This window comes from Pelodiscus sinensis, chromosome 8 (assembly GCF_052426305.1).
Source record: "Pelodiscus sinensis isolate ZL-2025 chromosome 8, ASM5242630v1, whole genome shotgun sequence".
Classification (NCBI taxonomy): domain Eukaryota; kingdom Metazoa; phylum Chordata; order Testudines; family Trionychidae; genus Pelodiscus; species Pelodiscus sinensis.
The window spans coordinates 4,459,078-4,482,732 of NC_143059.1; the positions used below are offsets into that span (position 1 = coordinate 4,459,078).

General features: G+C 47.9%; 1 protein-coding gene across 7 annotated transcripts in view; it reads left to right on the forward strand.

The window, feature by feature from the left end:
* The first annotated feature begins 10,657 nt into the window (after positions 1-10,657).
* The window catches only part of MAPK8 (mitogen-activated protein kinase 8), an 80,543-nt gene continuing 67,545 nt past the window's right edge, over positions 10,658-23,655 (forward strand). For 3 of the 7 annotated variants that reach the window (XM_075934656.2, XM_075934651.2, XM_075934657.2), the window contains exon 1: positions 10,658-10,747. The gene's annotated coding sequence lies outside the window, so the exon portion shown is untranslated. Of the gene's footprint in view, positions 10,748-17,142; positions 17,165-23,655 lie in introns of those variants that run through there. The other 4 variants (XM_075934655.2, XM_075934654.2, XM_075934652.2 and 1 more) reach the window with 4 other exon arrangements.

Sequence of the window (23,655 nt, forward strand, 5' to 3'; positions counted from 1 at the left end):
GTCTCAAGCGCTTACGTTCATAGTCTGTTCCAGGGTGCCCCATGGTGGCTGCTTTCCATCTACTACAATTGGCAATGCAGCACTCAATTTATTTTGACACTCCAGAAAGCTATTTAAATTCCCGGCTCCTAAGTCAAGCTTATTTGCTAATACCCATTAAAGCAGAAAACAGCAACATTTTAAAATAAAAAACTGCTTCCAGCTGTTGTTAAAGGAGGAATATGATTCCTTTCCACCAGATACCTGGACTTTGGAATTATACAGTCATTAAAGAGACAGTCTGGTTAAAAATAATCTAAAAACAAATGTTTTTGCAGTGGCCACTGCTGGCCCCTTAGATGATTACTCCTGAAATAATTCTCAACATTTAACCTACTTGCCCACAGTTAAGATATGTGTATCTTTTTTGCATTTTTTGGCCAATGATCACAGATCAATCCATTTCATTTTTCTTTAAAGTCAGTTTCTAGTGAATTTCAATTTTGCCTCATGTAAAATGTTGCAATATTTGCATTGCAAAAGGAAGCATATTAATTTTAATCAGAATTATGATCATGAGATTCTGGGGGGAGTGAATTGCTGTTTTTAATTTCATAGAAACACTTATATTAGATCCTACATTTTTGTAGAAACGGTTTAAAAAAAACACAAAAAATCCCCAAAAGTTTTGTCCAAAATTTCACTTCTTATTCAAGATAGTAACTGATCTGTTCTTATAATGGAACTCAAATGGAGGCGCAGATTCTGAGCCTCAGTCCACATCCCTTATGAAACTACTACTAACTGTGAGAGTTGCAGTGCTGGGCCTCCAACAAAACCCACAATTCCTGTTGATTTTCTCTCCGTTAAAGCATTAACGAAGAAGGTAGGTGGTTACCAAACCTTTCATTTGAAAGGCTTATGTGTTATAAATGTTTACATCACTGCTTTCACTGTCAGACTCCCAGGTACCTTTGTGACAGGAGCCAGTGTCTAAAATAAATAAATGATGAAGCCAGGAAAGTTACCTATTTGTACAGATACATTAACTTGGAAAATTCAAGTAGAGGTGGGTTTCCCCACCCTTCTGGGAGAAGACTGATAAAAGATGAAATGTTAGACCTCTTTGCTATACATTTCACTCTTGCAAATACTTATTTATAAATATTGTGATCCTTTCGAAACAGATATTTAACTATCACACATACAAACTTTTTCATGGATGTGTCAAACAAAATATGTACTCTATAGAGCAGCATCTCTGGATATGGCTATCCAAATGGAGGGAAGTTTGATGCAGGCTCTAGCAGTCTACAGACATGGGAACTACTCCCCGCTTTATTGCAGAGTGACCATGTGACTCTGGGTGAGTTATTTGGCAGAATATTCAATGCTGGGTATTTAATGCCCCGTTTTAGGCACTGCCAGGACGTGATTTTCACAGGTGTTGATCAGATTCCAGCAACTCCAGTTTTTGTTGAAGCGGCTCAGAACTTTTGAAAGTTAATGTCATGCAGTACCCAAAAAAGGGTTCACTGCTGAAGAATGTAGTTGGTGTATTTAAATAATTATAAGCATGTATGCTCTATGCATGTTTATATAAATGTGCATCACCATAACACTGCCACATTGCAATAAAACAAACATCAATAATTCTAAGTCTAATGATAAAATATACCTCCACACCAATCCATTACAGGGAGAAAAGTGAAGTATTTTGACATAATGCAGAATTTCCTGGAAATATGTTTCTTTCAAAATCTTTACTATACACACACTAACAAACTGGACCCAGTACTCCAGATGCGGCCTCACCAGTGCCGAATAGAGGGGAATAATCATTTCCCTCATCTGTAGGCAATGCTCCTACTATCGCAGCCCAATATGCCATTATCCTTACAAGGCTACACTGTTGATTCATATCCAGCTTCACGTCATAATCCCCAGGTCCTTTTCTGCAAGACTTCTGCTTAGTGAGTCAGTCTCCAGCCTGTAACAATGCCTGGGATTCTTCTCTCCTAAATGCAGGACTCTGCACGTGTCGATGTTGAACTTCATCAGATTTCTTTTGGCTCAATTCTTCAATTTTTCTAGATCACTCTGGACTCTCTCCCCTCAGCGTAGTGTCATCTGTTAATTTGCTGAGGGGCAATTCATCCCATCGTCCAGATCATTAATGAACAAAACCAGCCCCAGAACACCCATGGCACTCTGCTTGACACCGGCTGTCAGATAGACATTGAGCCATTGATCACTACCTGTGGAGACAGAAGATCTAATCAAGTATCAGAGGGGCAGCCGTGTTAGTCTGAATCTGCAAAAGCTGCGAGGAGTCGTGTGGCACCTTATAGATCTAGCCAGTTACCATTCATCCAATCTCCACTTCTTTAACTTGCTGGCAAGAATACTGGGGAGACCATTTCAAAAGCTTTACCAAACACAAGGTATATGAGGTCCACCACCCTTTTCACACCCACAGAGCCAGTTATCTCAGCACAGAAGGCAATCAGGTTGGTCAGGAATGACTTGCCCTTGGTGAATCTATGTTGACTGTTCCTCATCACCTTCCTCTCCTCCAAGAGCTTCAAAATGGATTCCTTGAGAACTTCTCCATGATTTTTCCAAGGACTATTGTGAGGCTGATTGGTCTATAGTTTCCCAGATTCTCCCTCTTCCCTTTTTAAAAGACAGGCACTACATTTGCCATTTTCCAATTATCCGGGACCTTTGAGCTTTCAGAGATAATAGCCAATGGCTCTGCAACCACACCAGTGCATGGACTTGTGCATGCCCAGTTTTTCTAAATAGTCCTCAACCTGTTTTTTCACCCCTCACTTCCTCCCCATATAGTGAGGAAGTGAACACATATAAAAATGACGAATCAGGTTTAAGAACAGGGGGGGGGGGGGGGAAGGTTAGTGCCTGTGAGGTAATGACATTAGGGGTGATCATTGGGGAAGCTATCATGTCATTCATGCTTAAATTTGACACTTTAGGTATGGGTCTCAACGGAGATGCTAATTATCTCACCCATTACAAAGATAGCTTCCCCAATTATCACCCGTAATTATCAACCTCACAGACACTAACCTTCCCCCCCAAAACCATCCCTCCTCTGTTCTTAAGCCTGATTCATCAATTTTATATGTGTTCACTTTTTTTTGATTGTATCCTTTGGTATATATGGTCGTACCAATTTTCTTCCACATATTGATCTGAGAAAGTGGGTCTGGCCCACGAAAGTTCATCACCTAATAAACCATCTTGTTAGTCTTTAAAGTGCTGCATAGTCCTGTTTTTTGTTATATGTAAATAGTGGGTAATGCTACTTGCCTGCCTCTGAAATTAGAGGTATGAGGGAGTCCTTGCTCAATAGTAAGAGCTGTGAAGTGCACAGAAATAAAAACTGCTAGCAGTGGAAGAGGTAAGATATGAAGTGATGATCAGCTGCTTCCCACTTCCCCCATAGGCCAGAGTATGGTCTGTTTCTTCTGCCTGTTTGCTGATTGTGATGATGCAAAATGAAACAACCTGCTTCAGCTGAAAGGCCTCATATGGAAAGCTTTGTGACAGAGAACCAAGCAGTTATCTGGGTAGGTCTCTGTCACAGGGTCAGGTGTAATCACCAGCCTTCAACTGGTATGCTGGGAATGGGTTGGGCCCCAATTCTATAGGACAGGCCTATGGACTCCATGACTGAGCCTTTGGCACCAGCAATCTCAGTCTCTCCATCGCTCCCGGCAGCAAATCCTGCTACCCAGCCAAATTCCTGCGGAAAGGTGTGTTCTGTAGTCCATCAGAGCACAATGCTTTCAATGAGGATTTACAGTGACAAGCAGCCTTTCCAAAAACATGTATTAGTCATCTGCAAGTCCTTAAGTTAACACAGAGGGTGCGTCCACACAGCACCCTAAACTCAAAATAAAATATGCAATTTGCTCAACATAAATTGCGTATCTTATTTCAATCGTATTTCAAAATAGCTTATTTCGAAATCTGGCGCGTCTACACAGCGCCAAATTTTGAAATAATGCACAATTTCGACATCCCTTAACCCTCGTGGAATGAGGATTACAGGGATGCTGAAATAGCACTACCATTATTTCAAAAAATATTTTGAAATGACAGGTGCGTTTAAAAGACGCAGGATAGCTATTTATAGTCCCGCTGTCTAGACATAGCCTTGTAGTGTGGGTCTCAGGAACCTTGCACTGAGCTAGCCCTGGCGCTTTAGAGAAAAACTGGTGCCAAAGCAGTTGTAGGAGCACTAGAAAACATTAGCACCAGGCACTAAAATGCTGAGATAAAAGTGCTGTGTAATAGGGGATACTCACCTCTTGAAAACTTCCTAGAGGCTGGGTGCAGACCAGTTCTTTTCTCTCCCCAATCACCCGCTCTAGGCTGCCAGACAAACTTGGCGAGTCCTCCATGGCTTGGTTCTCTGACCTGTCATGAAGTCCACACAAACCCGTTCCAGGGTATTAAAAAGTCCTGTCATCCTCCCTCAGCCCTACAACAGCTCCATCTCTGTGCTGTTCATTAGCCCTGTTCTCTTCTTGGGATTTATGCCACCATGGCCGGTAGGGAAACGCAGGTCCATCCTTTACACAGCAGCTGTGCTTGCTTCAATTTCAGTTTATTGCTTCTTCTCTGGGCCTCTTCCTGCCTGGCCCCTTTTAGCTTCACACTTAGCTCAGGGTTAAGGTCCTTAAATCCTTTCTCTCCCTGCAGACCCAGTTTAATCAAAAGTAGTCAGAAACAAACTCTGGCTATTCCTTGAGTTCCTTTAGATAGAGGAGGAGTGGGTAGGGGAGCAAGGTGGGACCTCTCTGTTCCCAGCCTGGAACTGACCAGAGTCCCTGCAGTGTCTTTTATCTGAGCTGGCTGGATGCTGATTGGTTTCTTGGGACAAAGCCTCTCTATGCAGGCTCAAACCTTTCCTGTTTCTTTCCTGTCTCTGCTGGAACCTGGGGTGGGGTGCCATAGGATTGTGGGGCTCTGGTAGGGAGCCACAAAGGCCACACGCACCTTGCCACATGCAAATATGCCAGGTAACAACTATTAAAGCATGAAGGCACCAGCACAATGAAGAAGGCAGAGAGGCACTGGACAAGCGGATGCATATGTTCCATGGCTGTAAGCCAAAGCTCTGGATGAACAGGCTGAAGGCAAGGGCCTCAGGAAATGTACTGTTTCTAAATGCCAGAGCCACAGCTCCTGTGATGGGGAAGTGCCTTACCAGATGACTGGAATGTGCCAAGTGCAGCTCCCAGACTCAGGGTGTAGCTGGCCATGGGCATTTGGGGGCCAGCAGTAGGTTCCAGGGCAAAGGAGCAGAGCTTGGGAGGGGCAGAGAGAAACACACTGAACTGGTGGTGCCAGTCCTTGTGGGGCACAGACACAGTGAACTGGGCAGAGAGCCTGGACCCTTGGGGTATGTCTAGACTACATGCCTCTGTCAGCAGAGGCATGTAAAATAGGCTACCCGACATAGTCAGTGAAGTGGGGATTTAAATATCCCCGGCTTCATTAAAATAAAAATGGCCGCCATGCAGTGCTGGATCAGCTGATTGTCGGCTCAGAAGGGCAGTCAAGACGTGGGGACAGGGGAAGCTGCTTCATTGACTATGTCAGGTAGCCTATTCTACATGCCTCGGCTGACAGAGGCATATAGTCTGGACATACCCTTGTTGGCTGTGTCTAGACCGGCAATGTTTTTCCGTAAAGCAGCTGCTTTTGCAGAAAAACTTGCCAGCTATCTACACTGGCCACTTGAATTTCTGCAAGAACACTGACTTCCTACTGTCTGAAATCAGTGCTTCTTGTGGAAATACTATGCTGCTCCCGTTCGGGCAAAAGGGCCAGTGTAGACAGCTCAGATTTGTTTTGCGCAAAACAGCCCCGATCGCGAAAATGGCGATCGGGGCTTTTTTGCGCAAAAGCGCGTCTAGATTGGCACGGACGCTTTTCTGCAAAAAGTGCTTTTGCGGAAAAGCGTCCGTGCCAATCTAGACGCTCTTTTCCACAAATGCTTTTAACGGAAAACTTTTCCGTTAAAAGCATTTGCGGAAAATCATGCCAATCTAGACGTAGCCGTTGAGTGCTGGAGAAGAGGTTGTATACACTGAACTGGAACTAGACCCAGAAGGATGATGGATGTGCACAATATGCTGGTGGCACCTTCGTTCTTAAGGGGGGGCCACATAAAATTGAGCAGGCCCCAGTCCCTATGGCACATAGTGGGGAGATATGAGTGGGCCTAGTTTCTGGGCTGGCACAGTGTTCTGGGGTCTGGCTGTCTGGGAGCACACAGAGCTGGGGACTGGTCTCTGTTCAGGACACACTGAGGTTGGCAGGGGAGGAGTCTGGTAGGAGTGCCTGTTCTCTTCATTCCTTCTGGGGCATCTGACACTGGCTACTGTCAGAAGACAGGATACAGCCACTCTCTGAGTTACGAACAAGTTACGGATCAACACTTGGTCCGTAACTCGAGCTGTTCGTAACTCGGACCCCATTGAGTTACACGTGACCGCGCTGTTCATAAGCGCGGATCGTGTTCGTAACTCGGGGACCACCTTTACGACCGCTCCATGGGAGCTTTGGTCGTAAGTGCGAACGGTCGTAACTCAACCGTTCACAACTCGGGGAGCGGCTGTACTGTGCAAAATGGGCCGCTATAGCTATTTTTACCTTTTCTTTAAGGAACATTCTTTAAGTCCCTTATTTCATTAATTTGTCATACACAAGGGAAGGCCGAATCTCATCTGTACAGAGCAGTATTAAGTCGTGTAAATGTTGATTGAAGCTTGTTTTCAGGGTAGAATTCAGACTGAAGAAACATGGAATTTTAACAAAAACTAATTCCAAAGCTAAAAATAAAAATTCAAAATTGTGCTGAATTGTGTGCCTAAAATAAAAATCATGGATGTTGCTTCATATTTGAGACGCTGCGTTAAAACATATTAATATTCAGATGTTTTTCCATCTCATCCCTTTGGTTTTTGCACTTGTAACACAAGTAAGGAAATGCTAGGAAAAATTTAGAAAACTTCTGGAAAGGTACATTCATGACTAAGTACCAAAAGCCTAACCACATGGCTCTTCTATTATGTTTCATTGAAAAAAGTACTGTGTACAGGGGAAAGGATGGGGCTTTGAAACACGGTACCCTAATCATTCTTCTTCCAATTTTTTAAAATGTGTGGAATTTATTACTTTTATTCCTACCTCAATTGCAGCAGTGGAAAGAACATTTTCCTTGTTATCCAGGTATAGAAAAACTGCAGAAACCCGCTAAATATTGACACTGTTAAAGCTGAACTTCAAATTAACATTAATTTCAGTTGGACTGTTAAAGAGCTTTATGAATTAACAAACAAACCCCAAAGATGTGCTGAAATGTTTTAAAACAGGCAAGTACTATTTTAAACAAACTTATGACGACTGCACTGTATGTCTGAGGACAGTTGAAATGTACACATGCCATACCTACTTTGCTATAGGGAAAGGTGTTTCCCTAAAACATCCCTTAAAATAAAGGGTTGTCCCTTATCTATCATGTGGTTTTTCCTTATTTCCATCCCACAAGAGATGGTCACCCTATGGGCTGGTCCTTAGTGGGGAAGGACTACTTAGCAGTGGGGACTGACAGGCACATGAAGATGGGGGACTGGTCCCTGTTGGGGGCATATGACACTGAGGTCCTGGGGGTATCCCACGAGGGCATGGAACGGGGGGGAAGGGGGGGAAGGAGCTGGTGTCATAGGGTTGTACAGTGGGGAGAACTTAGAGAGCAGGGAGTAGAGTCATGGTGGGGCACAAGGAGCCCGGGTCTGTCCTAGTGGACACACAACATCGCAGGGGTATGTCTGAAAAGGTAGAGGGGGACCATGCGGGGAGGGGCACAGAGATGAAGGGTGGCGCAAGGAACCAGTGGAGTCTGTTCTAGCTTTGTTGGGGGCACACGGAGCTGGGGCGGAGGGGCTGTCTCAGGCTGCACAGAGCAGCGCAGGAACAGGGAAGTATTGGGGGACAAATGGAACAGAGTAGGTGCTGTCCAGGAGGCAGGCGGGGGGCAAACAGAGTAGGGGGGGACCTGCCCAGGAGCTGTACTGAGTAGGAGGCTGTCAGGAGCCAGATGGAGTGGGGGGCTGTCCAGGAGAGCACACGGGGTGGGGGGCTCTCACGGAGAGAACAGGGTGGGGGGCTCCGCAGATGGGGGCACACGGGCGGGGGGCTCTGACAGGGGAGGGGCACACAGGTGTGGAGGCTCAGATACGGGCACACGGGGGGGGGGGCTGCCCAGGGTGGGAGGCTCTGAAAGGGAGCACAGGGGGCAGTGGGCACATGGGTTGGGGGTCACACGTGGGAGGGCTGCGGGGGGGGGGGGGGCTGTCAGGGGGCACATGGGGCGGAGGGGCTGCCGGGGGGGGGGGCTCTGACAAGGGGCACGCAGGCGGGGGGCTCTGACGAGAGCGCTGCGCGGGGGCACACGGGGCGGGGAGGGTCGGCGGGGGGGGGCACACGGGGCGGGGTGGGTGCGCGGGGGGGGCTCTGACGGGGCGGGGGCTGCGCGGAGGGGCTCCGACGGGGGGGCTGTGCGAGGCACGCGGGGGGGCACACGCGGGCGGTTACGGGGGCGGTTGCGGGGGGGCACACGGGGCGGGGGGGGCGGGCTGCGGGGGGGCACACGGGGGGGTTGCGGGGGGCACACAGGGCGGGGGGCTCTGACGGGGGGCGCACGGGGGGGTTGCGGGGGGCACACGGGGCGGGGAGCTCTGACGGGGGGCGCACGGGGGGGTTGCGGGGGGCACACGGGGCGGGGGGGCGCACGGGGGGGTTGCGGGGGGCACGGGGCGGGGGGCTCTGACGGGGGGGCGCACGGGGGGTTGCGGGGGGCACACAGGGCGGGGGGCTCTGACGGGGGGGCGCACGGGAGGGTTGCGGGGGGGCACACAGGGCGGGGGGCTCTGACGGGGGGCGCACGGGGGGGTTGACGGGGGGGCACACGGGGCGGGGGGCTCTGACGGGGGGGCGCACGGGGGGGTTGCGGGGGGCACACGGGGCGGGGGGCTCTGACGGGGGGGCGCACGGGGGTTGCGGGGGGCACACAGGGCGGGGGGCTGTGACGGGGGGCGCACGGGGGGGTTGCGGGGGGCACACGGGGGGGCGCACGGGGGGGTTGCGGGGGGCACACGGGGCGGGGGGCTCTGACGGGGGGCGCACGGGGGGGTTGCGGGGGGCACACGGGGTGGGGGGCTCTGACGGGGGGGCGCACGGGGGGGTTGCGGGGGGCACACGGGGCGGGGGGCTCTGACGGGGGGGTTGCGGGGGGGCACACGGGGCGGGGGGCTCTGACGGGGGCGCACGGGGGGTTGCGGGGGGGCACACGGGGCGGGGGGCTCTGACGGGGGGGCGCACGGGGGTTGCGGGGGGCACACGGGGCGGGGGGCTCTGACGGGGGCGCACGGGGGGTTGCGGGGGGCACACGGGGCGGGGGGCTCTGACGGGGGCGCACGGGGGGGTTGCGGGGGGGCGCACGGGGCGGGGGGCTCTGACGGGGGCGCACGGGGGGGTTGCGGGGGGGCGCACGGGGCGGGGGGCTCTGACGGGGGGCGCACGGGGGGGTTGCGGGGGGCACACGGGGCGGGGGGCTCTGACGGGGGCGCACGGGGGGGTTGCGGGGGGGCGCACGGGGCGGGGGGCTCTGACGGGGGGGCGCACGGGGGGGTTGCGGGGGGGCGCACGGGGCGGGGGGCTCTGACGGGGGGCGCACGGGGGGGTTGCGGGGGGCACACGGGGCGGGGGGCTCTGACGGGGGGCGCACGGGGGGGTTGCGGGGGGCACACGGGGCGGGGGGCTCTGACGGGGGCGCACGGGGGGGTTGCGGGGGGGCGCACGGGGCGGGGGGCTCTGACGGGGGCGCACGGGGGGGTTGCGGGGGGGCGCACGGGGCGGGGGGCTCTGACGGGGGGGTTGCGGGGGGGCGCACGGGGCGGGGGGCTCTGACGGGGGGCGCACGGGGGGGTTGCGGGGGGCACACGGGGCGGGGGGCTCTGACGGGGGCGCACGGGGGGGTTGCGGGGGGGCGCACGGGGCGGGGGGCTCTGACGGGGGGGCGCACGGGGGGTTGCGGGGGGCGCACGGGGCGGGGGGCTCTGACGGGGGGCGCACGGGGGGGTTGCGGGGGGCACACGGGGCGGGGGGCTCTGACGGGGGGCGCACGGGGGGGTTGCGGGGGGCACACGGGGCGGGGGGCTCTGACGGGGGCGCACGGGGGGTTGCGGGGGGGGCGCACGGGGCGGGGGGCTCTGACGGGGGCGCACGGGGGGTTGCGGGGGGGCGCACGGGGCGGGGGGCTCTGACGGGGGCGCACGGGGGGGTTGGGGGGGGCGCACGGGGCGGGGGGCTCTGACGGGGGCGCACGGGGGGGTTGCGGGGGGGCACACGGGGCGGGGGGCTCTGACGGGGGCGCACGGGGGGGTTGCGGGGGGGCACACGGGGCGGGGGGCTCTGACGGGGGCGCACGGGGGGGTTGCGGGGGGGCGCACGGGGCGGGGGGCTCTGACGGGGGCGCACGGGGGGGTTGTGGGGGGCACACGGGGCGGGGGGCTCTGACGGGGGGGGGGGGGCTGGGAGCCGCGCAGGTCCGGGGGGGGGGGGACGCTCGCGCGGCCGGCGGCGCAGGGGGCGGGGCGGGCGGGGCGCTGCGTCTGTGCGCGCGGCCCGGCTCAGCTCCGGCTCCGGCTCGTTGCTGAGCGGCGGGGCGGTGAGTGCGGGGCCGCGGCCTGTGTCGGCGCCGGGCGGCCCGGCCCGGTTCGGCTCGGCTCGGCGCTGGGCGGGGGCGGCGGGGCTAGTGGGGGAGGGGCGGCAGTCACAGTTGGCGGTTGTGGGGGGAGGGGCGGGGGGGGGTCGGTGGAATGGTCCCGGGGGGGGAGGGGGGGGGAGGGGTGGCAGAAGTGGGTCGGTGCAATGGTCCCGTGGGGGGGGGGGAGCGGGGTCCCGGGCCCCCCCCCCGTGTAGCGCCCTGCCCCTCTTGTGCACGGTAGCAGGTGGCTGCTTTGCCCCCGCGCGTTGCCCTGGTTCCTGTGGGGGGGCCTGGCTGCAGGGGGGGGGGGGGGCGGGGGGTGGGCTGGCTGGGGGGGGGGCCGGGGGGGGGGCTGTCTCTTTGTTGGGCTGGCATCCCCAGAGAGGGGCTCTGCTCCTCACGAGCCAGGGTTCCCAAGCTGTGGCAGGGTTTTCTCTCCTCTTGCAATATCTCCCCTGCAGGGCCGCTTGGCACAACTTGATTTTCATTTTTTTAAAAATAATTCTGACAAATATCAGTTTTATTTGAAACTGTGTTTTCAGTCTGTCAGTGTTCACAGAGATGGAAAATAAGGGGGGCTGGTCAGACAAGAATAGAATGACAGTCAGCGCTGAGATTAAACAAGTTAAATAGTCCTTAACACACAAATTGTCAACATCATGCCAGAATATACAAAATACACCTCCTTAAGTCAAACTCTAATAAGTTTTTCTGACTTGGCATAGCTGTATGTTTTTATTATTATCAATGAAAATATCTTTTTGGTTTTCATCACCATTTATTGATAAACTAGATTATTTTTCTCCAAATTTACTTGTATTTTATTGTAAGCTTTTCAGGAAAAAGAGGTTTGAGTTGCTGGAGAATGTAGCAGTTTGAAGTGAATGAGATCTGTAACAAAATTCCAAATGACTGCTTTTGAAAAATGCCTTTTTGTTCTTCTGGGATATTTGACCTCCAAAGACAGCTGCTTAGGAAGTCTGGCAATATTTTTGTCTCTTCTGAAAATCTGCATTTTAAGCCTCATAATTTTTGTCAGAAATAACTGAAATGTTTGCAGTTTTTCTGTTGCCCTCCTCTAGTTTCTCTTTTTTATGAGTACTTTAGTGTCAGATTTGACTCTTCAAGCTTCAGATTTTTTTTTCACATTTTTTAATGCCATGGTTTTATCAATGCAAAGTGCAAGAGCCCGTTAAATGGTCTCTGTTAATAAGCTGCAAATGTGAATCCCATGAGCCTTCTTTCTTCTCAATTATAGTACCATAGTTGGGTTTATACTGTTTTGTTGAATTTCAGTGTTATATAGAGGGAGCCTTGCAAAATTATTATAAACATTTTTCCAGCCCTGGTAGCATATCTGCTCACTTTGCCTGACTCTAATGATGTAAACACAAACAATGTTTTACCCACCTATGTAAAGAAATTAGTTGCTCTAGGGTAAGTTCTGCAACTTCTTGTATTGCAACTTAGTTTTATTTAAAGGTTTGGAGATGACTATTGGTAAAGGCCTGTGATGAATTCATTGAAAAACTAGTTTAATTTTCAGAATTGCAGGCAAATTCATTCTTCTTTGGATTAATCAGAGCCGTAAAACATTGTTTTGTAGCATGTTTTATTTTGTTTGCATAAATTGGTGCACTGTCAAATATTGAGTTAATTTAGAATTAAATCAGATTGTTACCTGAAGGGAGATAGGGTCACCTTTTAGCTAAGAGTACTAATTAAAAGTGAGTTCAGTGACTTTTCAGACCCTTCATATTGTACATTCCGTAATGAAGAATATATAATAACAAAGGCATAGCTGATGAAATTCAAATAGGCCTATGCTTCTGTTTTGACCTCAGTCCATGGAGGCAGCCATCTTAAATTATTTTTCTTGTATATGAATCCAGTGGCACTTTTCAATGTTTCTATCAAGTAAGTTTTAATGTCGTGGTGTCCAACATGCTAGCTGCTAGCCACATGTGGCTATTTGCCCCGTTGAGTGTGGCTAGGACACCACAGTTCTCATGTATAGAGCAATACACTTTCCCTCTATGTGTATGTGTGTGAAACTGTTTTCTTCACAAGCACAGTCCTGTACTAGTAGAGTGAACTTATTGCTACTCTTTGCTAGTGCTGGATTTTAATTGTACACTTCTTAGTTTGATGTCCATTCTCATTTCTTGTACGCTAATCAGTGAGATCTGATTCACATGTGTAGGGAGTGGGTGATTAGGGAACATACCTGTGGTAATGGATGAAATGTCCCGGCATTGAGTTTGGCTTTTGGAGAAGGTCTCTGAAAAGTATCAGACAAGAATGAGATCTGATGACCATAGATTGTATTTGATACACATTCACATACACAAAAACTCAATAACTGACTCTGTCGCCCAAATGGAGCTTTCTGAGTGTCCTGGTTCTCCCACTAAATGTATTGGAATTTTTGTTTCTGTCTTTGCAATTGGGTACTGTAGAATGATTGACTCCCATTTCTGAACAAGTTTTTTTTATTGGTTAAATTTAATTTAACCTTGAAATATCAATTTATATCTGAACTGCGGGGAGTAGAGTGGAGGAATGGACAACGGAGATCTGAAATGTTGGAAATGTGAATCTTTCGGAATAAGATTATAGACTTTAAAAAGACTATAGAAAAAACTGCAGCATTTTATTTGGTAAGCGTGACTCCTGTGTGCACTGAAAACCATATTACCTTGTTTCTTATTGACTACAGGTTGCATCTCTCAAATCTGGGATTCTCTCTTCTGTGGTCTCAACATCTGTGGGCTAGAGATGTTAAATTTCAATTAATCAACTAATTGAGTAGTCGATGGAATTTCCATTGACTACTCAATTAGTCAATAAGGGGGATGCTGGCTATCCCACTGCGCCTGTCCCTTTGAAATGTACGAGAGCTGCCTATGGCTCTTGTACATTACATCAGAGAGGTACAGTAGTTGGGATGCCTGTGCCTCCCTTGTCCCCTATGGAGATGGTGCTGGAGGAACTGGTTTTTAAGCCAGCTCCCCCCAGCCCCGGCTCCTACTCCCCCTCCTTGTTGCCTCTCTCTGACAGAGGCAGCAAAGGGGGGAAGCAACTAGACGAGTGACTACTTGTCAACCTGACTAGTTGCTTACATCCCTACCATGATCCAGCATGTCTATGGATGTTCCTGAATGAGAGACCTGGGTGGGGCAGGAGGGCCTGCAGCTGGGAGCCCGTGCAATCCAGCAAGTCTGCTAGCAGCGGGGTCCCAGCAGCCTGGGCAGAGCACAATTGGGATACTCTGCTGCGTGGCAGTGGGGCTGAGACCGCAGCAGCCCAAGAGGGGAAGCCTAGTCTGGAAGGTGGCAGGGCCGCAGCAGCCCGGGTGGCAGTGGCAGCAGCAGCAGCAGTGTGATTGGGGCTGCCTGCTGCCCGTCAGTGGAACCAGAGCTGCGGCTGCAGCAGCCCAGGAGGGCGAACCAGCCTGGCAGAATCGGCATGGCCTGGGCCACGTGCTGCAGCGTTGGGGTTGTGGCAGCCCAGTAGGGCAACATGCCGTTCCGGCAGTGGGGCTAGAGCTGCCCGACTGGCCCACAGACAGACCAGCCAGGCTCAAGGAGCCGGCATTGGGCTGAGTGGCTGGTATCAGGGAACCTCCTGTTTGGCAAATTCGCTCTTCTAGGACCTGTCAGGTCCCAGGAGTGCTGGATAAGAGAGGTCCAACCTATAGTAAGATTTTATTCCTGTTAGCCCTGTAGAACCAATTCAGCAATGGGAGGATGAGCAGGATTCACTTCTGGCTTGTGCATCACCACTGATAGCATTGCTAGTTAGGTTTCTGATGTTAGAATCTTCATTGTGATGATTCATGAGTCAGAAGCCCAGCATGGTTTTCAGATTCCAGGTAAGTTTTCAGGTTTGGCAATTTAGGGCGGCAGGGGAATCTGATTTTGTACACTGAGCAAATTAGAACTGGAGTTGCGGAGAGACCAAATGGTAAACCTCAAAATGCCATTTTTAGATCACTTTCCATAGTAGGAGAATTAGTCTACAAAAAGGGAGAAAAGAATTTTCCAGGGGAAAACAGTTTTATCAAACATGCTGATTTTAGGCAGCTTACGGTTTTGAAGCTTTGTAGAAATGCATGTATGATTTATTTGGCAAAGCCATTAGGAAGACCTACTATAAGTTCAGGTACCTTAACAAATTTAATCATATCATGCAATATTTTGGTTCCCAATCTGAAATACGTGCAACAAGTTTAAGAGACTTGTTTTGCAGAAGTTCTTGCAGAGATCAGGTTTTGATGTGCTGTTTTAAGCAACGTGTTAATGTTAGAAGCATTTGGGATTGTAGTTCTTCCTAGGGATGTATGTGAGCAGTTGACTGCTCGCACTCCCGCTTCCCCCCTTGCAGCCCCAGTATCAGGCGACTCCCCAGCACTGTCTCTGCGGTCCCGCCTGCCCCCTTCCCTCAGAGGCTGCAGCGCAGGGTGGTTGATGGGCAGGAGAGGCTGCTGTGAAGCAGCCTTTGTCCACGGGGGTTCCCAGCGAGGAGCTGGGATCCCCTATGGACAGGGGCTGCTGCAATGAAGCAGACCATGTCTACGGCAGCCTGGGCTGGCCATGAACACAGGCTGCTCTGACAGCAGCCTCTGTCTGTGGGGGTGGGGTCCCAGCTCCCCATCGGGAGCCCCCGCGTACAGGGGCTGACTTGCATTGGGTCCGGGACCTGTCCCTGCTTCAGCTCTGCATTTTAAATGCAGTTGCTCTTACTACATTTAAAATGCAGAACTGTAGTGGGGGTAGCTCCCGGGCCGGTGTGAGCCGGGACTGAGTGCCTTATTGACTAACAGTGTAGTCCAGCGGTTCTCAAACTTTTTGGGCTCCTGAGCCCTTTACATGTGTAAAAATTTATGCGGAGCCCAACCGGTCTACTGATTGTATGTGTTGTACCTATCGATGTTTCCAGTTTGTCAGCCTTGTGGGGCCCCTGGAGATGTCTCGCGGAGCCCTGGGGCTCCATGGAGCACAATTTGAGAAACACTTTTAGGCAATTACCTCCCACTTAACATCCTTAGTTCTTCCCATTTTATTGTTCAACATCAGTTTGTTGCTAAATTGATTCTCAGCTATAAATACTTTTTCAATTCTTACTCGGGATGTAAAATGCTGTTTAATTGGCTAATGGTTAAACGTAGACTGGAGCACCCCTACACCTCTTCATGCAGCCTGCCTTTTTGTATCAGAGGCCGAAGCATGGGGGGCAGGTGGGAGCCTATATGCAGGGAACCACCTCCACCGTTGCTCTGTCTGATTTTTTCCCCCAGCGGTTACACAGTTCCATAATTAAACATATTTTAACATCCCTACTTAGCTGTGTAATGGCTAAGATTTTTATTAACAGTTACACGGTTACATTATTAACCGTTGTTTACATCCCTAGTTTGTACACTTTCCAAGTTTTTTATTTCTCCTAAGTTGTGAAGAAGGGGTTTCATATTAGGTAGAGATGTACTATGTATTTTTGGCAAATTATGCTGCTGGCCTTCTTCCAGTCCTTGTTACCATTTTAATAAGGGGTATAATATATTTCACCTTCAAAATTAGTTAAAAGAACAGAGCTCAAAATGTTCTAAACAATTTTCTTTGGCTGTATTATTAATACCTATTGGTTATTAAACTGAGAAATTTTAAAAGTCCAATTGCAACTGAATGCTTCTTACTTAGTTTTGCATTTATCTCAGTGTGGACAGTGAAATTATTTTTATTCAGGTTCTTAATGCTGTGGCAAAAATTATTTGCTTAAAAGTAGCTTTTTCCATTTATGCATCTTTTTAAGATTTGAGAGTGCTTCAGTTGGTTGTCTTTGCAAAAGTGTGAGCTAAAGTTAAAATGACACTGCCTCTTTAAACATTTATCTTGCAAAACAGAAACCTAACTTGTTTTCTCTTGCAAATCTTCCCTTTTAGCAGTGAATTGAGGGATTGTCTACTGGGAGATCCACGTTGTGGCAATCGATCCCTCAGGGATCAATTTAGCAGGTGTAATAAAGACTAGGGATGTTAAAATGGGTTAATAACTGTAACGGTGTGTTACACACTGAGCGATAGGTGGCTCCCCTGTAGCTGGTGTGTGCAGAGGCGGGGAGGCAGCAGAAAGGGCGGGGGGAGGGTGGGCAGGTGGTTCCCTGGGAGAATTTTTTAGCTGTCTCCTTGCACGTACCGGGAGCTTGCATGTAACCCTGAAGGTTAACACATGAACCCAGGCTTATTGGTTAATGTGTACATGGTTATACTTTCATGTCCTAGTAAAGACCTGCTAAAGTGACTGCTGATCACCCTCTTAACTCTGATACTTCACTGGAAGGAGAAGCGTAAGGGAAAGGCTGTTGACAACTTGACTTAAGGTATGTTGACTCCAGTTACGCTATTCATGTAGTTGGAGTTCTGTAACTTAAGTCAACGTTGCCTCGTAGTTTAGACCTTCACTTAATATTGGTGAGGGGTGTGTGGTTGGTGGTCTCTGGGATGGACCTTCAGGACTGATGTACCATAGGCAGCATCTGTACTTATGTCTGAACTACTCTCTGCTGATATACCTCAGTGAGGTTATGGAACAACCACTTTCAGTGCTGAAAAGTTAACTTTTTAATACAACATGTTTTTGTCTTTCTGCTGGTGCTAGCTAAAAGGATATCAAACGAGATGCTTATTCTGTTTGGTAGTATCTGCAATAGAGGTCAGACTGAAAGTATGGTCACTTGGATGGGGAGAAACACCTGTTCATGTCATGTAGGGGAACTGAATATGAACCTAGAAGAGCTGTGAGCTGGTGATTTGGGGATTGTCTGTACAGAGGACTTTCACTTATTCAGTTGAACCAGTGCTAAACCCATCACCCAACTGATGTGTGTTTGTCTTAGCCTTGTAAATCTGGTGATGGAAATTAAACAAATATGAACAAAATGGACGTGGCTTCCTGTCTACAAAATTTCACCGAAGTGATTTTTAAACCAAGTTAGTTACACTTTTAGTTAAACCAATGCAATTTTGTGAGGAGATCAGCCTTTGAAGCGAGGGGCTCCCAATCTGTACATTACTAGTACCCTGAGGTATTTTAATTTGCTTTGTCTTGGAAAATGTCACAGAAGCAATGTTAGTCTTAGAACTTAATAGATAGTAATCATCAGAAGCTTTGACAGAGTGCTTTTGCTCCACAATTTGAGCATTGGTAATAGGTAATTGAGCGTGCTGTTAGTGTATGCCTCTGAAATAAAATATTTCCAAAAAGTATTCTAAAGAAAGTTGGGGGACAGCTACAGTAGGGGTGGAAAAATTATGGTGCGTGGGCTGGATACAGCCCACTAAGCTGCCTGATCTGGCCCATGGGAGCCTTCTTCAGGCTCCCTGCCTGACCTGCCTCCAAACGTTGTGTAGATCAGCTTTCTGAATACTGGGAGCTCCAGGTAGGTTGGGTGGGACAAGGGGAGAGAATTCGTGCACTGTTCCCATCCCTTAGAAAATTTTTGCAGCTGTGGCCAATGGGAGCTGCCTGTCTTTCCCATTAATCACCTTCTAAATCTGTGGAGTGGCCCCCCCATCCAAAATTAATGCCCACCCTTAAGCTAGAGGGAAATCTTGAAGAAACTAGTTATGAAAAGGCAGAGAATTCCTCCTGGTACAGCTGCAAAGCTTTTATTGCTTTTTGTCATATGGGGCGTCCCGCTAAAAGTCGCCATGGTATACATCCGTTCCATACTAAAGTTGTTGATGCTTGTAGGAACTGGTGTGTTATAAGTCCTCCCGTTTTTAAGTTGTGTGCAAAAAAAACAAAACAAAAAAAACCAAAAAACCAATTTGCGCAAATGGAAGTCAGCCACAGGGGGGAAAAGTTCCCCACTTTAAGTTGTTTTGCTATTAGTCCAAGTCGGCAATGAAGCATAAATGAAGCACTTTGAAACTGTAAATGAAGCAGGGATAAATATCCCGCACTTCATTTGCATAATCATGTCATGGCGCTATTTCAAACAAGCACCATGTTGAAAGTGAAACCGCAGTTTAGACATGGTTTTTCCGACAACGGGGCAACTTTTCGAAAGATCCTTTTTTGAGGAATACAAGATCTTTCGGAAAAAAAACCATCTAAAGCCCGGGATCAGCTGTATGGCGCTGCCCCTTTGAAATGCCACTATAGTGTTTCAAAGCGGCAGCGCAGTGTGGAGTCTGCAGTCATCTGGGGACTCCCCAGCTGATCCTAGAGTCCCTGTAGCATTTCCATCAACTACTCGACTAGTCAATTAACCATCAGTTAACATCCTTATTTAAAAATGGCCTGTAGTATTTGTTGTTTTTAGTGAACAAACAAAAATAACTCAGTTTATCTATTGTTTATTGGAAACTAGAAGATTGCAATAAGGTTGCTCAGGTCCTTCAGTCAAGTAATTAAAAAAAATAAAATGAAAGTGTACATGCTTTATTTAAATCTCTGCTCTGCGGTAGGGCAGTGCATGAGGGTTTCAGTATACAGGTTGCCCCAGGGAGAGAGGACTCCTGCAGCAGCTTGAGGGCAAGGTGAGAAATGCTTCTCCATGGCTGCTGCAGCTCCGGTGGGCACAGCTGGAGGGGGACGAGGGGGGGTGTCATGAGGGAGAGCTCCAGATTCGTCTGCCCCCTGCACTCTCCCAGCCAGAGGGAGGAATGCAGCAAACACTGCACTTTCCCCTTGCTCCCTGACTAAGGGGAACTATCAGCAGTGTTCTGATATGAATTGGAGGGAGGGGGAGCTTCAGCCCCCTTGTCCTCCCTAAAGAGTGTCTGTTGGGTGCGGGTAGGAAGTTAAGGGCTGCGGCAGTCCTGGATGAGGGGACTGCCCCCAGCCAGCCTCTTTCATCTGCCTGGTGATTGTCTATTTTCTGATAGTTTTATGAGAAGCAATTCCATTCAAGGCACATCCCATTTTCCTGGGTAATCAGGACTCTACTGTAGTCTTAACAGTAAAAATGATAATCCTCACACTTGTGCTGTGCCTGTTTGTTGTACTTTTGCAGTTGCATAGATCCAGCTTGGTATATGACCACACTGGATGCTTATTCAGCTCTAACTCTTGGGTACCATAAACTAATAACATAATGGATATTGGCAGAAAATGCAATTTTAAATTACTTAATGGCCATGTGTTGCAGATTCAAAGATGATACTACATGCTATCTCCTGTGTATGTTTCAAATGAACAAGGAGAAAAACATTAATTCTGCAGCACAGCTGGAAGGCCTAATCAGTGTAATTATGGATTTAAGTGTTCTGTGTTCAAGATTGTTTTTTAAAGTCCATATACATACCTCTGGCAACTTTTTTTTTTATTGTTTAATTAAACAGATCTTATGGGATGCATTACAGCATGCCATACAATAGAGACTAATAACATCTCTATAAGGCCAAAATTTAGTTTTTAAGATTACCAGATAGCTTTGCAGTAAGACCATATCATGTATAGTAGGAACATATACATTGGGATGGCATGTGGTGGTGGCTGAGGTGCTTCCATTCTAAGTCCTGTTGGGACTTTGTATGTTCTGAATTAAAATATTCTTTATTCTGGAATTTCTCGTGTTTGTCTTTCTACAGAAAGGCAATAATGCTGTCTAGTTCAGTTCAGTAATAATTTGAGAACTAATATATTGTGATATCAAATCTAAAGTGCGTGTGTGTGTGTGTGTGTGTGTGTGTGTGTGTGTGTATAAATACAGGCAGTCCCCGGGTTACATGGATCCGACTTACATCGGATCCCTACTTACAAACGGGGTGAGACAACCCCGCACTAGCTGCTTCCCCCCAGCAGACCAGGGAGATGTGAAGCTAGCGCCACCCCCAGCAGACCAAGGAGACGCGGAGTGGCTCTTCTCAGCAGACACCTCAGCTTGAGAATAAAGGACTGAGGGAAGTGAGTTGTGGGAGAATAAAACTGAGCTCTGGAGAAATGTTTGGCTAGAGTTTCCCCTACAATATGTACCAGTTCCGACTTACATACAAATTCAACTTAAGAACAAACCTACAGTCCCTATCTTGTACGTAACCCGGGGACTGCCTGTAAATAAAAAAACCACTTAACTCCTTTGTAAAATGTAAAGCTTTGTGTGCACGTGGACCTGATTTGGTCAGGTCATGGAAAAGTCATTAATTTAAGAAAATAGTAGGAATAATTTTAAGAAAGTGCTGCTAGATAGAGCCACCAGTGACAATCCTAAGCCGCCTTATTATCCCTGAGGCTTCGCACTTTGAATCCATTCCTGCAGTCAGACACACACCTGAGTAAAGTGAGTCATGTGTATGGTTGGATCCTGATTCCTAATGTGTACTCCAGGGAAAGCTGACTCTGTCTTCCAGTAAAGTGTGTGTGGACCATTTTTCCCAGGCCTGGCAGGTCATAAAATCACATAATTTGTTGTTATTATTTAACTTCAATCCTTCCTATTCCTTAGAGCCCCTACTTCAATTCCAGCATGATTTCCGGTGCTCACTGTCTTAACTCTTAAAACTAAAAACCATAATTGTGACTGATTTTAGAAAGGTGGGTTTCAGATGTTTTGGAAACATACAAACAGTTGTACCCTCCAACTCCAGCAGTTTAAACCAGTGATTTTTCCCCTCCTGGCCTCCCCCCACCCATCCAGCCTTTGTCCAGAACTAGTCATCAGAAATGGAGAAAGTGGCTCTGACTTGATTGTATAAATGTCATATAGATATAGCAGAGTCTCAGAAATTTTGAAAATGATTCATATATATGTGTACAGATAGCTTCTTTCACCTGATGCAGCACTCTGTAGCCATCCTTTCACTCTGACCCTCCCTAAACACCTCCTTGGTGCAGTATTCACACACCAGTTTTTTTCCATGCTGTTTTTCCCTCAGAGTCCCAAAATTAAATATAAAAAAAGAGAGAATAAAAAAATCAGTCATTGGAAATTGAGAAATTCAACTTTCTGGTTTGTACTGCACCTGTGGCATTGGTTTTACACTCATTGAAAATTCCACACTCTCTATCTAGGGTATGCCACATAATATGTGCAAGGTGGCAAAGTTAAAGTTACCTTGAGAACCATAATATTATACTTCATGAAGTTTGCCTATAAAATCTCAACCACAGAAGTGTATAAACGTTGTTTCTTGTATATAATTTCAATGTCATATTCAGGTGGATAAAGATTTTTAAAAGTGTAGCATGTTGGTCAGCATAAATTCATAATTATTTTCACCTCTTAGGATATTCTGTGTGTGGGGAAATAGCTGGTAGGTTTTTTAAAAAATTTTTGTTTAACATGGGGAAAACAATATCTTTTTCCTGAGTGGATGCTGTTTGTTGAAGATCAGAGTTGTATCTACTGGTCTGCAAAGGCACAGCTTGGTTGCATTATGTAATATCCGGGGGGTGGGTGTGTGTGTGTGTGTGTGTGTGTGTGTGTGTGTGTGTGTGTATATATATATATATATAGCCTCTAGTACAGGGGTGTCCAAACTTTTTTCAGAGGGCCACATTTGATGAAGTGAACATGCGTGAGGGTCGACCATTTTGCCTGACATTCTTTGAACCATTACAATTAAATGCAAATTAACTATTTTATGTGAAGTTTATTGCAAACGGCATACTTTTCATTTCGTCACATGGATGACAAATCTAAACAGGTGTTAAATCACTCTGCCTTTCATATCTGAAGGCCAGATGAAAAAAAAAATCCAGGAAGCTGAAATATATGTCAGGAACATTGTAAAGTACATTACATATTATTGGTAATAAAGGTTGTCTGTCAACTTTTAAGTTCAAAAAATATGAACAGGAACATAACACCAAGTATACATGTTGTGTCCAAATATATTTATAACTGATTTAGACCAACTGACATTAACTGAGATTTTACAATGTATTCATCTCAATAGATATGGATTCGTTGGGGGCCATAAAATATAGATATTGCCAAATTATCTGGGGGGCCGTATTAAACCGGAACACGGGCCGCAATTGGCCCGCAGGCCGGACTTTGGACATGCCTGCTCTAGTAGGAACATTGTGTGGGGTACCAAAATTTGAGATGAGGTTTGAAGTAGTTAACACTTTTTTTTAAAAAAAAGCCCAACAGTATATTGCCTTCAGTTTATCAGAAGACTGATCATGTAAATCTCTATTCCTGCTTATTAGACAAGCTACTAGTACTGCTCTGATTGAACAGAACAATTTAAAAAAAATTAGAGTGCAACAAGATGTTAGCGATATCTTAAAAAAATATATTGCGCTTGAATTTGGAATAAAATATCAGACCTATTAGGATTCATTAAAATATATGTGAAAGTGTGACATCTCAGAAATGATATAAAATTACAAAAAAAAGTGAGAAGTGGGGAGATGACGAAGTCTTGGGGTAATGCTTAAATTGTGTTTCCTGTTGTACAAAATGCCATAATTAGGGCTGCCCTTCTCTGTTGACCCTGCAGAGCTCTGATCTTGTTCTGGCTTTTCTGAAAGCAGTACTGCTTTGACTCTTCCATTCATTTTTATTAACGTACTTGTCACTGTAGTATCTGTTTGGGAATAATTGCTTGCTTTGTTGTCTCTGCAATCCTGCAAATATCAGTGGTTCTTCCAACATGTGTAACTAGTTACTGCTGCCTCTGATACCTCTCTATACTTGTTTGACTGGCTGCCCGCTTGCCTATTTAAACTCTATTACAGCAATGTCAACAGTATGGGGGTTAGTAGAGAACCAGTATCTCTTGGCAAATTTGTCTCATAGTATATGACTACAAGTAATAGTCCCCATCCTAAGGGTGTAGAGTGCTATGGGTATCTTCTATTACTAAAGAACAGAAATAAGTAAAGTGACTTTCAAAACTGTTCTTAGTATTTTCA